Source organism: Apium graveolens, chromosome 7 (genome assembly GCF_009905375.1).
Source record: "Apium graveolens cultivar Ventura chromosome 7, ASM990537v1, whole genome shotgun sequence".
Classification (NCBI taxonomy): Eukaryota; Viridiplantae; Streptophyta; class Magnoliopsida; order Apiales; family Apiaceae; genus Apium; species Apium graveolens.
In genome coordinates, this window is record NC_133653.1 from 230,952,849 (window position 1) to 230,970,276 (window position 17,428).

The 17,428-nt window shown below is 38.6% G+C and overlaps 1 non-coding gene across 1 annotated transcript; it reads left to right on the plus strand.

Moving 5' to 3' along the window:
- The first annotated feature begins 5,344 nt into the window (after positions 1-5,344).
- Positions 5,345-5,451, plus strand: LOC141676392 (small nucleolar RNA R71). The gene has a single exon (XR_012556985.1). It is a non-coding gene; the product is annotated as a small nucleolar RNA R71 (small nucleolar RNA).
- Positions 5,452-17,428: the final 11,977 nt, after the last annotated feature.

Genomic DNA, 17,428 nt, shown 5'->3' on the forward strand with positions numbered 1-17,428 from the left:
GACTCATAAAAAGCTATCCACCCCTTCTCAGCAATCATAGGTAATAACTCACCATCCCTCCCTGATGGTAAAAATCCCCTCTCCTTCAGAATCGGCTTCCCTAGAAGCCTAATGTACTCCTCCTTAGCAACCCTATCATTCAAACGAGGCCTCGCAGCAGTACCCCTCGAAGAATCAGCAGTAGGGACTGTGTTGCTGCTATCAATAGTCCTTGCTCTCTTGGGTGCCATCGAATCTGAATAAAAGTGCTTGAGAATTGTGTTTTTGTGTTTGGGAGAGAGTTGAAGTGTAGAAAGTGTATGGGAGATATATGGGATAGGTGTATGTATATATAGGGTATGGATTAGGGTAGAATTTGATTAGGAGTGGGTTTAAGGGTTGAAATCATGGGGTAATGGGGAATAGGTCGTGGGTTTATGGGCTGTATTTTGTTTTTTTATTTTTCTGATTTTTTTGGATTTTTATTGAACTAATTTTTTTTTTCTCCCAGCCGACTCCTGAGCGGGCGCTCAGGAGGCTACTGGATTTTTTTTTCTAGCCCGGCTTTTCTGATTTTTTTTTGGTTTTGGATAGGTTATTAACTTCTAAGGGTTCCTGTAACAACAAATCATGGGTTGCCTCCCACGAAGCGCTTCTTTTTCGTCATTAGCTTGACGTTGCGTACCTTCCTCAAGTTGACAATAAAACGGCACTAACCACTTCCCGGTTTGCCGTGTCCCCATAGTAGTGCTTCAACCACTGACCATTAACCTTGAATGCTTGGTCCGGATCATTCTCAAAAATCTCCACCGCTCCATGTGGAAACACAGTTTTGACAATTAAAGGTCCAGACCACCTTGATTTCAACTTCCCAAGAAAAAGTCGGAGACGAGAGTTGAATAAGAGAACTTGTTGCCCCGACACGAATAACTTAGGATGTAGCTTCCTATCGTGCCACCTTTTCACCTTTTCCTTGTACAATTTGTTATTCTCGTACGCTTGGAGTCGAAATTCATCAAGTTCATTAAGCTGAAGCATTCGCTTCTTTCCAGCTGCATCTAGATCCAGGTTCAACTTTTTCAATGCCCAATAGGCCTTATGCTCAAGCTTCGCAGGTAAATGACATCCCTTACCATACACCAGTTAAAACGGGGATATACCAAGTGGAGTTTTGTATGCTGTTCTGTAATCCCAAACAGCTTCATCGAGCTTTAAAGACCAATCCTTCCTTGACGGACAAATAACCTTCTCTAGAATACGCTTGATCTCTCTGTTAGACACTTCCGCTTGACCATTTGTTTGCGGATGATAGGCAGTAGCAACTCGATGATTCACATTATAACGCTGCATCATAGAAGTGAACTTACGGTTGCAGAAATGCTACCCTTCATCACTTATGATTACTCGTGGCGTTCCAAACCTTGTGAAAATCTGCTTATGAAGAAAATTCAACACTGCCTTTGCATCATTTGTCGGTAGAGCTTTGACTTCTACCCATTTTGAGACATAATCGACTGCCAGCAAGATGTACTGATTGTTGCATGACGAGACAAAAGGCCCCATGAAATCGATTCCCCAAACATCAAAGACCTCGACTTCAATCATAACATTTAACGGCATCTCATCCTTTCTCATAAGATTTCCCACTCTTTGGCAACGATCACACCTTAAAACAAATTGATGAGCATCCTTAAACAAAGTAGGCCAGAAAAAACCTGCTTGCAGAATACGAGCTGCCGTCTTCTCACCACCATAATATCCACCATAAACTGTGGAGTGGCAGTCTCGTAATATCCCCTCCGTCTCACAGAATGGGATACATCTCCTGATGATCTGGTCAGCTCCATGTCTAAACAAATACGGTTCATCCCACATGTACCACTTCACCTCATGCAAAAACTTCTTCTTTTGAGCTGTGGTCAAATTAGGAGGCATTATATTGCTGACAAGATAATTCACAATATCTGTGAACCATGGCTCTTCCTCCTAAACTGCGAACAACTGCTCATCCGGAAAAGATTCGTTGATCAATGTCTTATCATGTGAAATAGACTCGGGATTCTCCAATCTAGAGAGATGGTCAGCTACTTGATTCTCAGTACCTTTTCGATCCTTGATCTCTAACTCAAATTCCTGTAGTAAGAGCACCCAACGAATTAGTCTTGGCTTCGAATCCTTCTTGGAAACCAAATAGCGAATGGCCGCATGGTCAGTGAATACTGTCACTTTTATCCCAAGCAGATAAGATCGAAATTTCTCGAAACCAAAGACTATAGCCAAGAGCTCCTTCTCAGTAGTGGTGTAGTTCATTTGGGCCCCATTTAAGGTCTTGCTAGCATAGTATACCACATGAAAGAGATTATTCTTGCACTGCCCAAGAACTGCACCTACCGCATAATCACTCGCATCACACATCATCTCAAAAGGCTCTGTCCAGTCCGGTGCTGTAATAACTGGTGCAGTGATTAAACTCTTCTTAAGAGTCTCGAATGCCGTCAAACATTCATCATCAAATTTGAAAGGCACATCCTTCTCAAGCAGGTTCCACAGTGGCTTAGATATCTTCGAAAAGTGCTTGATGAAACGCCGATAAAAACCCGCATGACCAAGAAAACTACGGATTTCTTTCACAGAAATAGGTGGTGGAAGATTTTCAATAACTCCCACCTTGGCTTTATCCACCTCAAGACCCTTGCTAGAGACCTTATGCCCAAGAATAATGCCTTCACGCACCATAAAATGATATTTTTCCCAATTGAGCACCAAATTAGTTTCCACACACCTTTTGAGCACGGCACGAAGATTATTCAAACATTCATCATACGAATGTCCAAAAATGGAGAAGTCGTCCATGAACACCTCGACATTATTCCCAATCATGTCAGAGAATATAGCCATCATACATCTCTGAAAAGTGGCCGGTGCGCCACATAACCCAAATGAAACTCTGCGAAAAGCAAACGTGCCAAATTGACAAGTGAAGATAGTCTTTTCTTGATCCTCTGGTGCAATACAAATCTGATTATACCCTGAGTAGCCATCCAGAAGACAATAATACTCATGACCAACCAACCTGTCAAGCATCTGATCAATAAACGGAAGAGGGAAGTGATCCTTCCTCGTGGCCTTGTTCAACTTTCGGTAGTTCATGCATACTCTCCATCCTGTGACTGTTCGAGTGGGGATGAGCTCATTCTTGTCATTTGCTACCACAGTGATACCTCCTTTCTTAGGTACACATTGCACGGGGCTTACCCAAGAACTGTTAGAAATAGGATAAATGATTCCTGCATTAAGCCACTTCAGAATTTCTTTCTTCACCACCTCTTTCATGATAGGATTAAGTCTGCGTTGTTGCTCAACAGTTGATGTCTGCTATGGTCCATCCAATAGCCGATTTGAATTCTCTCAAGATCCTTAAGAGCTTGTCCTCCTCACTACCTGAAAGGTCAGATGCAATAATAACAGGTAATGTAGATGCATCACCTAAAAAAGCATACCTCAAGTGTTCAGGCAATGGCTTAAGCTCCAAGGTGGGTGCTTCCTCAATTGATAGTTTGAGCTTTCCTTCAACATTTTTGAGGTCAGAAGTACCAAGAGATTCAAACGGCATGTCCAGCTTTCGCCTCCAGGGAGAAGCATTAAGATATGGTAATTGCTCATTGCCATCCTCATCATCACTATCAAAATCCCCTACTAAGGCCTTCTCAATGCATCAGACATTAGCATATGATCGAGTTCTGAAGTAACCGCAGAATCAATCAAATCCACTTTTAAGCACTCTTCATCTTCTGTAGGGAATTTCATTGCTTTGAATACATTGAATGTCACATCCTGATCCTGTACTCGCATAGTAAGTTCACCTTTCTGCACATCTATCAAGGTACGGCCAGTAGCCAAGAAAGGTCTTCCCAAGATTATGGGAATCTTCTTATCTTCCTCAAAATCCAGAATAACAAAGTCTGCAGGAAAGAAGAGCTTATCCACCTTGACTAGCACATCCTCCACTATGCCTCTTGGGTAAGTAATAGAACGATCAACCAATTGTAGAGACATGTAGGTGGGATTTGGATTAGGCAAATCCAACTTTTTAAAGATCGACAACGGCATCAGATTGATGTTTGCTCCCAAATCACAAAGGCACTTGTCAAAAGACAACTTGCCAATGGTGCAAGGAATGGTGAAGTTACCTGGATCTTTAAGCTTTGGAGGTAACTTTTGTTGCAGCACAGCACTGCATTCTTCCGTTAGAGCAACGGTCTCAAGGTCATCCAGTTTCACCTTCCTTGAAAGAATACTCTTCATAAACTTCGCATAACTAGGCATTTGCTCCAGAGCCTCAGCGAAAGGTATATTGATGTGAAGTTTCTTGAACATCTCCAGAAACTTACCGAACTGCTTATCCAGTTTTTGTTATTGCAATCTCTTAGGGAAAGGTGGAGGAGGATAGAGCTGTTTCTCCCCTGTATTACCCTCAGGCAGAGTGTGTTCAACAATAGTCTTCCTTGGTTCCGCCACTTTCTCCTTTTGCTTAGCTTCTTCATCTCCAACTTCAGCTTCTCCTTCTTTTGCCTTTTCAGCATTAGCAACTTTCCCAGACCTTAAGGTAATAGCCTTGACTTGCTCTTTAGCTTCCTTCCTTCCTGGCACTTCCGTGTCACTGGGAAGTGTGCCAGGTTGACGATTGAGCACTGCATTGGCTATTTGACCGATTTGATTTTCCAAGGTCTTGATCGACACCGCCTGACTCTTGCACAACAGCTTAAGTTCCTCAAAATCAGCACTAGTGGGTGTAGCTGCACCTCCCTATTGAGGATATGATTGCCTTTGAGCATACTGTTGTGGTTGCTGGAATCCAGGTGGATTGAACTGTTTACTCACACCTTGCTGATATGGTGGCTGAATAGCATTCTGATTATTACCCCAGCTGAAATTTGGATGATTTATGTTGTTAGGATGATAAGTAGCTGGCACAGGCTGCTGTTGTCACTGATAATTATTCACATACTGAACAGATTCGTTAACAAGAGAACAATGATCTGTAGCATGAGAACCTGCACAAAGCTCACAGATCATAGCTATTTGATTGACTCCATAGGTAGCTAGAGAATCGACCTTCATAGACAGCGCGTGGAGCTGCGCTACAATAGCGGTGGCTGCATCGACTTCCAGAATACCCGCTACCTTCCCAGGCATCATCCTTTAAGTTGGGTTTTGATGCTCATTTGCAGCCATAGTCTCAATAAGATTATAAGCCTCAGTATAGCTTTTGGCCCACAAGGCGCCTCCAGCTGCTGCATCGAGCATGGGCTGAGATTGGGTCCCTAAACCATTGTAGAAACCAGTGATCACCATCCAATCGGGCATTCCATGATGTGGACACTTTCTCAACATTTCCTTGTAGCGCTCCCAAGCTTCGCACATAGATTCTGTAGGTTGCTGCGCAAACTGAGTAAGAGCATTCCTCATAGCAGCAGTCTTGGCCATTGGATAAAACTTCACCAGAAACTTTTGCGCAAGATCTTGCCAAGTGGTGATGGACCCAGTTGGTTCAGAATGTAACCAGTCCTTAGCTTTATCCCTCAGAGAGAATGGGAAAAGCCTCAGCTTGATAGCCTCATCAGTCACACCATTATATTTAAAAGTATTGCAGATCTCGACAAAATTCCTTATGTGCATGTTGGGGTCTTCAGTCGCAACTCCTCGGAAAGAAATAGAGTTCTGCACCATCTGAATAGTGCCCGGCTTGATTTCAAAGGTGTTAGCTTGGATAGCCGGATGAAGAATGCTTGACTGAATGTCATCAATTTTAGGCCAAAAAAAGTCCATAAGAGCTAGATCTGCCGGAATAATACGATCACCCATGATTACTGGCTCCTTCTGCTCACTTCCTGAATCCGAATCTTCAAAATCTATCTTCTCCGGAATATCAAGAACTTCGTCTGTCTCCTCAGCTGTATCTAAAGTCCTCTTGCGAGTACGAGAACGAGTTTGCATAAACGCTCGCTAAAGTACCTGAAACACAACCAAAAACAATAAGTAACACGTCTTAATCACTGAGTCCTAATGACCAATGATGGTAAGTACATAAACTAAACAAATACGCCGAGTCCCCGGCAGCGGTGCCAAAAACTTGTTAGGGCGAAATCACGCGCTAATAATACACGCAAGTATACGCGTTCACAAGTAATATAGAATACTTTCTAGTTCGTTCCCACAGAGACTCAGACTAACTATGTTCAATTAAACTCACTCACCAATGTATGATTACTTCTCAATGCTAAGACAATAACACTTAGATTTGATTAACTAATTATTTACTATAATTAATTACTAAAATTAATCACTTAATTATCACTTAGAATTAACAATATTAAAACACTCATGAGATCACAACTTCATTACTACTTCCTTCAATAGTCATTGTTATTACCCTTAACATGCAATAGTGATTATATTAATCAAATAACACGAAACTGATAAAAGCCAACTTTCATTGTACTAATACCATTCTACCAATCATCCACAATTAAGATAGAAGTTGAATAGGCATCAATTATGTTGAGTCCCTATATGTCTACAGAAATTGACAACATAACGATTTAAGAACAAGTTATTCCTTTTGATTACACAGGGCGAATAAAATGGTTAGAGTTACCCACTAATCATGCAGACTCGTACATGAACCTATGCTAGCATGGCAAGTTCTAAATCTCGAGATCCACCGTCGCTTCACAAGAGATTAACACCCTATCTTATATGTTCGCGATGCACATAAAACGAATACGCACAACCAATACTAGATATCAAACAATCATCACACACTAAGGTATTAAACAACTAACTAAAGAATTCCATAGTAAATCTGTTACGACCCCATGATCACGATTAGCCCATGTTAGCACTTATCGTCATCATGGGTTCATATGAAAACATGATAAATAAACACAAAAGAATAATAACTAAACTAATTATATTAAACCAGAGTACGTCACAAGAGTAATAGGTTCAAAGTAAGAAAACTAGCATCCAACGTTACAACGAAATAAAGAATCACAAGAAAATATGCTTCCTCTTCGTTGCGATGTGCTAAAACGGTCTTCTTCCTTATCTCCTTCGCTCCTTGATTAATACAACGATCCAACACACGTGAACGTCTCTGAAATCTACTTATATAGGAGTCCTATAAAACTCAGATTACTCAGAAGTTGGAAGCCAAACAGAAATATAAGTCTAAAATAATAAATCTGATTTTCCGTCCCTGCGCGGCCGCTCAGCATAGCTGAGCGGGCGCTCAGCTTCCTGCGCGGCCGCTCAGCATAGCTGAGCGGGCGCTCAGACCCCTACTATGCTGAGCGGCCGCTCAGACCCCTACTGGAAATGGTCTGATTTTGCTCCGTTTCTTCGCTGTAATCTGCTCCTCTCTTCCCTCTTGCAATGCTAAACACATGCCAAGGCTTATTTTTGATGAATTATCCCCCGAAATGCAACTAATACCCTGAAATGCACAAACACTAGAAAAACGCATCAAATACACAAAATACTTGATTTCAAGATACCAATTTAAGCTATTATAAGACGTTCTAAGTGGTATAAAATGCCACTTATCAATTGCAGTAGTGAGTTTGAAGTGATACAATTTTAATTTTTACTTGTATAATGTGATATTATCTGCAATATTGTCTCATATGACTGTAACCATCATGTTTGCATAGGTGTTATAGAAAAGTGTGATTTTTATGTTTGTAAGAGGATTAAGGTTTGAAGAACACGGTGAATACGTTTGCTTACTATGTGTTTCTGCCACCTTTTCATATTTATGCATATTCTCTTGATAATTTTTTCTTAAAAATGCATATTGGTGGTCAATTTGAACTAAATCCTAGAAATTATATTGGTGGACAAATAAGATATGTAGACAACTGTGATGTGGATGAGATGAGCTTTTTAGAGATAGGTAATATGTTAACTGAATGTGGTGAATCAACATTTATTTGTGAGGTGTTTTACAAGGTTCCAAATGGTGATTTAGAGAGCAATTTGAAGCCTTTATCAAGTGATGCTCATGTCTTGCAAATGTGTGATGCTCTGGATTGCAGTAGAATCATACATGTATATGTTGTTAGTGAAGCATACATACCATCACAGGTGCATTTGGATGACCTAGTTTATGTAAATGATCTTAGACATATTGCATATGAGAAAGAAGAATTGGACCAATTATTTGAACTTGAGGGTATACATAAAGACTTCAGTGATCATGAAGATATTGTAGAGCCTAACTTTGGAAATGAATTAGTTGATGATCATAGTGATCATCATAGTGATGGCAACAACTTTCATGGTGATAATTCAAACATGGACTCAACTGATGAAGGTGTAACATCATTTAAAAATGGTGAGTTCAAAAAAGACAAGTGTGCTGATGAAAAAGATATGTATTATGGTATGTGTGCATTTGATATCTCGACAATGACAGGCTTCTTGAATGAAGATGAACAAGACTTAGGTGATGTATCTGACTTCAGTGAGTATGCTGGTAGTGAAGAGGAGAGAATAGCTAAAATAGCACTGATGAAGAGGAATTGAAGTATCATGTTTTTAATGAGGAGACAAATACGGGATGTAACACCCCCAAATCCGGGGGATCCAGGTTGTCACGAGTTCCATTTCCCTTATCAATACTTAATCTTAACAGTCAACCAACTACTGCGTACTGTGACCCCACAATATACACACACACCACAAGTTATAGTCTCAGAGATGAATACCAAAAATAACACAAGTCATTTTATTCCACAATTATAAACCATTTGTAACACCCCCAGATCCGGGGTCGGGGATCCGGGTTGTCACGGTCTTTCTTTCCACAATATCACTTCACTTAATTAATAATAAATAACCTCATGCTGTGACCCCATACTAACACACACCACAACCCGTTATAGTCTCAGAGATGAAATTGAAATAAGTACAAGTCTTTGAATCCACCATTTAAAAGTTATTACAACCCAAAATGATTACTTGATAAATTTACAGTTAATTGCCATTATCTGCCACAAGTTATAATTATACATAATTGATTCTCAAAAGTAGATGGTCTGATCTACAATAGATTTACCTCTGCAACTATAGCAGCTACAACATCAACGGGAAGACGCTGTACGCTTCCCACGTGCTTGCGCTGGGTCTGCTGGAGTCTGGCCATCTTTCCTAACTGTTGTTGTGTGATGAAGAAATAAAGCAAGGGTGAGCAGCAAGCCCACCAAAATAATATGTATAATGATTAACAATATATGAGCCTTCTCATAGCACTCATGAAAGTCTTGGTCAAAAGAAATGAACCAAGTTTGATATCTTAATGCGATGAAGTCGCAAAATATTCAGTATATATACATATATACTTTTCAAAATATTGGAAGTCCTCTTCCATGCATAATACACACAGAGTTCCAGTGTATAACTGTATAAAAATACCGTTGCAAGGTGATCTCATATATCTAACCTTGTCTCAACGTTTTTCTGAAAATCTTTATCATGTATAAGATAATCATTTACTAGATATAAGTTTAAAAAAAAATGAAGTTACAAGATAACCCAAAATACTTATATCTTTCCCAAATACTACTTGAACTACCCCCGTTCAAGTTGTAATCAGTTCAAAAGTTCATCAAATAGATGAGACTACAAGACAAGATTTGAATAGATTCAATCTTTGAATATCATTATAAATAATGAAGTTACGAGATACTTCATTAAGTCCCGATATATAAATATATTCATATATATCTCCCATACATTTCCTGAAAACCTCTGTCATGTAAAGTATGAACAGAGTTATAATATCCAATGAATTTTGGAAAGGAAAAGAATTTTGGCATAAACCAGATATCTTGCTGATCAGGCAAAGATACCAATAAGTAACCTTTTCTACTGTAGATGGATGAATTCCTCACCGGTCATCACCCTGGCCGCATTAGGACCTCGCGCTAGACCGTTACCCGACCCCTCACGCGTTGATGGACTGCCACCCAGCCACTTACACTTTCATAGACCGTACCCCGGCCTGTCGCTTATGCCGACTCAATCAGATGGGCTTACTTTCCGAACATTGGGCAAGTAATCAATTCATTTACCAAAACTGCAACCTCGTTGCGAATATAAAATACACCACAGAGCCGGATTCCCCAGGTTTTGAGCGAGTATTTAAATCCCCTTAAAAAGGAAGATCTTAAATATAAAAATGAGTTTTGGGATCCGCTCTGACTTTAAAAATCATTTTGAAGACTCGAAAACACTTTAAAGAGTGTTTGGAGTAAAGCTGATTTAATGAAGTAAATCAGTCCCCATATATTAGAAAATATCTGAATATTATTATTTAAATAATATTCCCATAAAGAATAATCTTTATAAAAATAATTGAAGTAGAAGTATTAAAACTTATACTTGAAATAAACACTAAATAACCAAAGATGTACTTTTATGAAAGTATTATCTTTATTTGAATAATCGAAAATAAGTTTGATTATTAACACTTTATTCTCTAATGAAATAAAGAATATATTTCAGTAATAAGCGGAGTCATAATACCTCGAATGAATATTATAAATAATATTCATTAAATAAAATAAAGGAGTCATACATCCTCAAATGAATATCCAAGTAATATTCAATAAATAATATAAAGGAGTCATAAGTCCTCGAATGAATATTCAAGATAATATTCATTAATAAAATAAAGTTATCGAATAAACCTTATTCGATTAATAGTTTTGAAAACTATAACCATATATATATAAATATATATATATATATATATAAAATCTACTCGGGATCCTCGACTCCCGGTTTTAGAAAATGTTTTCACCTTTGGGTCCCTATACCAAGGGTATATGCAAATTACCGCTATCCTCTAGCATAGGCATTATCCACTATAAGCATTTGAACCAACAGATATATAAATCAAGAATATGAAACAGGCATGCATATATATACCATATCAGCATGCTTCAATATATCGCAACATTTGCTAATTAACCAACATGCATCTATCGCAAGATAATGCATATACATATATTCATCACAACAACAGTTATAACGGGTAGAAAACTTGCCTGAGCGACTTGGGGTGATAAAAGGCTCGGGATGAGTCTGGTAACCTATAAACAACAAGTAAGTTGGAATTAAACCAAAATCACTTGTAAATCTATACTTTAACTAACTTAGACTCTAACGCTTGTTTTGCGCTCACTGATTCGCTTAAGTCACTCGGGTACCCTCGGCTCCACCATTTTTAATAATTTAACCTTTACGAGTTTTAAAGCGATTCCTTCGCGAGTGTCTTACCAACTGCCTAACACACTTACCATAAATGTTTCATACATTAATTAACCCTTTTTGGTCTTTAACCTATGTTTCAAAGTAAGGCGAGGGAAAAAGTTTCGTTCGCGAAACGCCGTTACTTGAAACGGTCGTTTCTCCTAAACCGTGCATCGGAATCGAACGAACTACATATCAAAACGAAGCTCGTAACATGAGATATCTAGACATGGCAATGGTCATAATCTAGCAGGGGGTTCTCGGGTCCTAATGTTATGCACAAAAACAGTCTAAAGAAAATCGGACGTTACGACGGCTATGTTTACGCGATTTCCCATATTTAAACTATTCAAAACCAACCACAATTCAACCCCAAATCAATCATACAACCAACATCCCTCCAAACCACATCATAACAGCCCCAACAAATCCACATTAACCATTTATACTTATTCCCCACATGAACTAAAAGCTTTACTTAGGTTCTTTAACTAATTACCAAGATTTACAACTCCAACAATACAACAAAACCAACTAATCTCTACAAACTCAACCAAACTTCAACCAATCAAGCATCATGCCTCACATATGCTATATCAAACACATTCAATCCTAATTACTCAAAACTAAAGCTAGGGTTTGTAGTTTATACCTTCCTTGGAGAGTGGAGAATCAAGAGAATGGCTTGGAATCACCCTTAAAGTCCTTATCCAAGCTTAATCTAAACAAAACTTCAAGAACACAAATTTTAGTTCTTGAAAAACACTATTCACCATCTTCTTTCATGATTTATAGAAAAAGATTGGCTTGGATTTAGAAGCTTAAACTTATAGGAAGTATGTAACTTAACTAGGAGAAGCTAGGATAATTACCTTGTAAAATAGCAAGTGGAGGAGCTTGGACTTCCCATTTCTTAAGAAAGAAGCCGAGAGCTTCATGAAGAAATGGAGGATTTGGTGTTTTGTGATTTGTTTTGCTTGGTTGCTAGGTTTTTGTTTTGTTTGATTTAGTCAATTACCTTGTTGCCCTTGAATTTGTGTGGTTCTCATTCAACCACACCTCCTTCCTTCCCATGTCATGCCTACATCACTTTGTGATGTCATCACCCCTCCTTTGTCCTCTTTCTATTGGTTGGATGACATCATCCCCACTAATCCCTTTGATTAGCTTTTAATTGTTTGCCTAATGACCGCTGATCTGTTATACGGTTCGCTTAACTTTCGTTTTCGTTTATCGTTTGAGGGATCATACCCGGGATCTTATTACTTAGGTTCCCTTAACCTTTCTCAATATATTATATTCCTTTTATGATCCTCTCCTATAATCCTTTAATTTAAATCCTTTTTATTCTGTTACCTTTTTCTCAATTCTTTCCGTATCTAGTGGATTTCCGGGAAAAATCAAAGTGTTCGGATTTGGATTCTGACGATCTTTACATACACTTATATCCCATATAAAGTACTAATAAAATCTCAGAATATCCATATCAGAACCCCTACATAGTGTGGCATGAAAAGTTTTCTCATTCAGCAAAAACACTATTCATAAGGGTTTCAAAATTTCTCAAAAATTGGGGTTATTACAGTCTCCCCTCCTTAAAAGGATTCCGTCCCGGAATCAGATAGAAAATGAATAAGGATACTCTCTTAGCATTGCACTTTCTAACTCTCAAGTAAATTTTCCCACATTGTGGTTCTACCATCAAACTCTTACTAGTTTGATAACCCTTCTCCTAAGCACTCGTTCCCTTTTACTCTATACCCTTCCTGGTTGCTCCATATAGGTTACGTCTGGTTGCATGTCTATGCGCTCATATGCCCCTATTTGTCTGGCATCCGAATTACACTTCCTTAACATTGATACGTGGAACACGTTACGACCTGCTACATGTTCGGGGTTAGGGCTAGCTCATATGCTAACTTCCCAAACGTCTTAATATATCCAAGGGTCCAACAAATTATAGACTTAGCTTTCCTTTCTTTCCGAACCTCATCAATCCTTTCCAAGGGATACCTATAACATTACTAGGTCCCCTATTTCATACTCTTTGTCCTTTTTGAGTCAAATCAGCATACCTCTTATGTCCATCTTGGGTTACTACCAGCCGTCCTCTGATTAGATCTATCATATCCTTGGTCCTTTAGACCACTGCTGGTCCGAGCATCTTGCGCTCTACAACTTCATCCTAACATAATGGAGATCGATATTTTCTTCCCTCAAGGATCTCATAAGGCGATATCTCAATACTGACATATGATCTATTGTCGTAAGAAAACTCAATCCGTGTTAAGTGATCATTCCAATTTTTTTCAAGTCTATTGCACAGACTCTCATTATAGCTTTTAGCATTAGAGCTTTTGCTTCTCAATACCCATTCTTTTCCAGTTCGTAATCGCTACTACCTTCCGTTCCTAATATTATACTGGTTATACTTTTGCTCGTTAGCGTTCTATAACCTTTTAATAACCACGTCAACCTTAGTATCACGAATGTGTTCCCGTTCCGCATACTACCACCACTTTATTACTCCTTTTTCAGTTGTTTCTATTTTCCAAAATTTGATCAATCAAATAGAAGTAAAGGAATTTGTTGAGAGATCACTATGATCATGAACACTTGTTATATCGCATAGTCAGTACAGAAGGTGGCCAGCCTTTAGTACTTGACAAGCAATTAAACAATAGCCGGTATCCTACTCGGCTTCTATCACACAGATAGATAGTCATTCGGCAATACCTCCCCTTCTGGAAGGGTTGTTCTTCTCAGCTTACATGAAATGAAAAGAAGAGAAAAGAACGAATTGAAGAGAATTGTATATTCATAAAAATTTTATTGCCATAAAATATCTGGCTTGGAATCTACCTCTGAACTATAGAGGTTTGTCATAGAAGAACAAAACATATATGTATTTATATCAACATCAAGTATTATAGCATCGCATTTCACGTGCCTAAATATTTTCGCTATCCCGTCCATCATTCTATGGACCCATGCTCTTCCTCGAGCTTATACACAATCACCTTTGGAACTCCCTTGACATCGAAAATCGAATTTGGGATCTCATTCTATATATCACCGTTACTAGGATTCTATGCTCGCACCGCAACCTTCCTCGTATAATAATACGACTCTCTATTGATAAGAAAGAATAATTATTCACTAGGTAGATACTCTACTTAATTAGTCTATCAATGATAACTTATACACTACCACGACCCGATTAGGGGTACTCAATCTCAACACCCATTCCAATACAACTCTCATGGTTGTAATCAGCTCACTACTCGCAGAATCATTGCTGCCTTACTATGGTCCACCACTGACCCACTGTAGTCATTCATTTTCCCTGAAGTCTTAATAGCTAACCATACAGAGTCCATACATGTCGTATCTAATTCTCCTAAGGAGTTAACATAACCACCAATCACAATTCATGAAGAACACTCCAAACTCTGACGTACTTTCATGACATGAAGCAGAAAAAAATTGCAGAAGAGTTTCAATCAAAGCAACGATAGCAGGTTAATACCATTCTTAATCATATGCCTTAAATAGAAGACTTAACTCAAAGGTTCATCTAGTCCTTTTAGAAACATGGTCCTGGCTTATCTCAAGATAGGACCTCCTAAGATAGATAGCCCGTTCATGGCGATTACGCGAATTAAACCTTTACCAACTACTATTACGGTCGGGTATTGCACAGTCATCAGAAGGAATGTCAATCTTCCAAACCATAATACAACCTTCACAGTTTTAACCATCATCACTGTATTCCTCTCGCACGAGCGCCTATAATTATCCTCTTACCTTTAAAGTGTCGGCCACCTCTTTGGCCTTTCCTGATAGTAAAATTTCCTTACAGTCAATGTCACATTAACCACCTCCAATAAATTTCTACCTTATTTCAATCACTGCTTTTGTGAAGATGTATTCCTTAAAATCTGATGAGTAAAAAAAAATATCACCATTTTTCCATAAGTTATTGCCTCAGTCTTTAGAGGTTAATCACTGTCACGACTGACTCTCAATCATACTTAGAACATCTTTTATCTTAAGTCCTAATTGCCCTGAATAATTTTGACCTTTACTGGTTCGATCCATACTTTCTCGTGGTTTAACACGTGCCCCACTTGGCATCATTATAATTATGTCATATTTCCTTTATCAACATTTTTATTCTTGAGAATTTTGAATATTTCCTTTCTCCTTGTAAAACCGCTAAGGTTATCTTTCAATCGTTCCTCCTGTATTTCCTATATACAGGGCATATCAAAATACCATTTACTAATACTAGAACCATTGTCTATATACTTCTGAAAAATTTCTCCACTGATCCTTAAAGGTTATTATTACCTTAATCCTTTCCAATTCATACTGTCAAAACTCATACTATCCCTATTAAGGGTGAAATGCCAACCTTTATGCATTCCCCTAGGATTCGTTTTAAGTTACCGATGTTCTATCCTTAATTCCACCTTAAAAAAGGTACAAGCATCCTTCCATGGATAAATAAAGTCATATATCCCTGATAAGGGTATCTTATTCAATCATTTCCACCTCGATAGTCTATACCTTTTTTTCACAATAGCATCCTTATTCAAGTTAAGGTCAATCCACATGGCCTCCAAAAGATAAAAATGATTATCCGCTTTTCTTTCCTGATTTGGTAATGATCACATGGATGATCTGGAAGATATTGGTCGTGTTCAACGTGAACTTCTTCTTAATAAATCCTTATTTACTTTTGTTGTTTATCTCAACAGTCATCTCAATGTTGGGATATCTTTTATACCTGGCGTCTCCCTTCCTGGGTATCAAGCCACCGGTCTTACACTTCACATTCTTGAAGGTCACTTCCTTCATCCAATTTTCTTAATTTCTTACTTTCTTGTCTCCTCAGTCTATCTGCGTCTCATTATTTATCCTTCGAACTATCTCAAGGTTTCTTCGAATCCTCCCAACTTACAGGGGATAATATATATTTATCTCTTATACCTTCAACCATCAATTTAACTCATGGTATATCACCCTCATCCTGACGATTACATACTTTTCTATGTCTATTGCTACGAGTCTTTAGGGTTTCCTCATACCCAACTCCCTTATCATTCCTCAAACTCTATTGCCTTTATATTCCTTTCCACTTCAGTTTCTTTTTATTTTCCTTTCTCTTATCATTATTTCATGGACCAACACAACATAAACATTGATTTCATACATCCCGTCATTCTGGATTCGTGTCCTCAGAACGAATCTTGATAACTTTTACAACTTAGATTCATAATTCATCATACTCGTCTGCCTTTGTTCTGTCTCTAAAGCTTTTACACTATCTCCATAACCTTGGGAAGTACTTTCCTAAAACAATTGACTGAACTTAAATCAGTTTATTATAACCTCTGGCTCCGTGCCTTTCTTGGTCTTTCACCAGCGGGTGGCCTCTCTCTTAGGAGGGTAAGTGACAAAAATAGTCCTTTGTGGTTCGTCAATCATTTAGAATCTCAAATGATTCCTCTATTTCCTTTAGCCAGGCTCTTGCCTCGGCTGGGTCAGCTTGTTCCATGGAACTCTGAGAGCTTAGCGACTTAAAGGTCCTGAAAGAATTTCTCACCGTACTGTCTCCTCAGGGTGGTGGTTGGGGATAATAGTCTAAGTTCTCTTTAGACAGGTCCGTGAATTGCCGTATAGGGGTACCATCTCGGGTCTCCTTTCCTTACTCGACTTTTTGTTTCCGTAGTATGAAATGTTTCATCCTACTCCCCATAATTGGGGTCATCTTTTAATTTAAAATCCTCATTTTCCACTCCATTATGTCATGGGTTCCTTCTACCTTGATGGCGACCTCCCTGACTATCACGTTCAGGGTTTGCTCTAAATCTTATTCCTCAAACTAGCTTTCATCTAAGATCTCATCTTTAAGCTCTTGAACATTTGGAACCCAAATTCTGTAGGAATACCTCATTATTCCCTTCTCATCTTTCTCGGTATTAACCTCTTATCTATTTGTTGGCTATCTGCCTTCATTCATAACTTTTTCTGGCACAATATGATCTTTTCCAATAATTCGGGCTGTATTGCTATCTCAAACAGCTTTTCGGTACCGGCTCCGGTTACCTTCACTACTATTTCC